The sequence below is a fragment of the Rhinolophus sinicus genome, linkage group LG04, assembly GCF_036562045.2.
Source record: "Rhinolophus sinicus isolate RSC01 linkage group LG04, ASM3656204v1, whole genome shotgun sequence".
Taxonomy (NCBI): domain Eukaryota; kingdom Metazoa; phylum Chordata; class Mammalia; order Chiroptera; family Rhinolophidae; genus Rhinolophus; species Rhinolophus sinicus.
The window spans coordinates 32,012,355-32,013,332 of NC_133754.1; positions in this window are offsets into that span (position 1 = coordinate 32,012,355).

Consider the following 978-nt stretch of genomic DNA (forward strand, 5'->3'; position numbering starts at 1 on the left):
GGAAACATAAAACACTTCTGAGGGCCCAAGGGCTTCAGGAAATTCCATAAATTCAAGATTTTTCTGTGTGTAACTCAACAGTACCTATATCCAAGTTTCTGTATCTTGCTTCTTTCAAATCATTACTATGTGCTTGGAGTAACAGATTTGTAGGGGTTGAAAATTCAACATTCTAAGTAGTCCTGATGCCCTTATAATTTAATCCCAGTCCTAATCCTCATCTTTTACTATCTTCCAGCAACAGGAGGTTAGAAGCTCTTCATATGCTCTCAAAGAATATGTGCCTTTCAGAGTTAGCCTTAAATCTCATATGACATCTCTGCAGAATCTCCAGAAAAAGAATAATGGACATTTTTTAAAAGGCAGATTAACTAAATCATTAGATAGAAAAAATATAACTGGAAGTGCTGAGAACAACATAAATATGATTTTTATTTCTCAACCACAACAAAAATGTGTGCAAAGATAAACTTCAGAATACAATAAACTAATCAACCTACAGAGAATGAAAAACAACAACATATATATATATATATATATATATATATATATATATATATATATATATATATATACATATCCAAAAGTACTATGTCTGTTTTTCAATAAGAGATTGCATAGAAAAGTGAACCCAATCATTTTAGAGTAGCAAAGGGATCAAGTCACATTGACTCATAGAGAAAACATGTAATCGTAGCACATTATATGATTTTACAGTGAAAATATGCTAGTCACTTTACATTTGCTGATTATTTTTAAGAGATTGGAATAAAATTATAGTCAAAGTTTGAATATAGTAAATGTTATAATTAATGCTACTAAGAAAAACTTAAAATCCTGCCATCTTGATAATGTAAAATTACAGCTAAATTTGACAGGGTTTGAGAAAGAGAACAAAGAAAGAAAAAAGATGGAGAAAGAAATAGGGTGGTTAATACGTTTATTTGACATAATGGGAGTTCATGAAGCGTAGTTTAA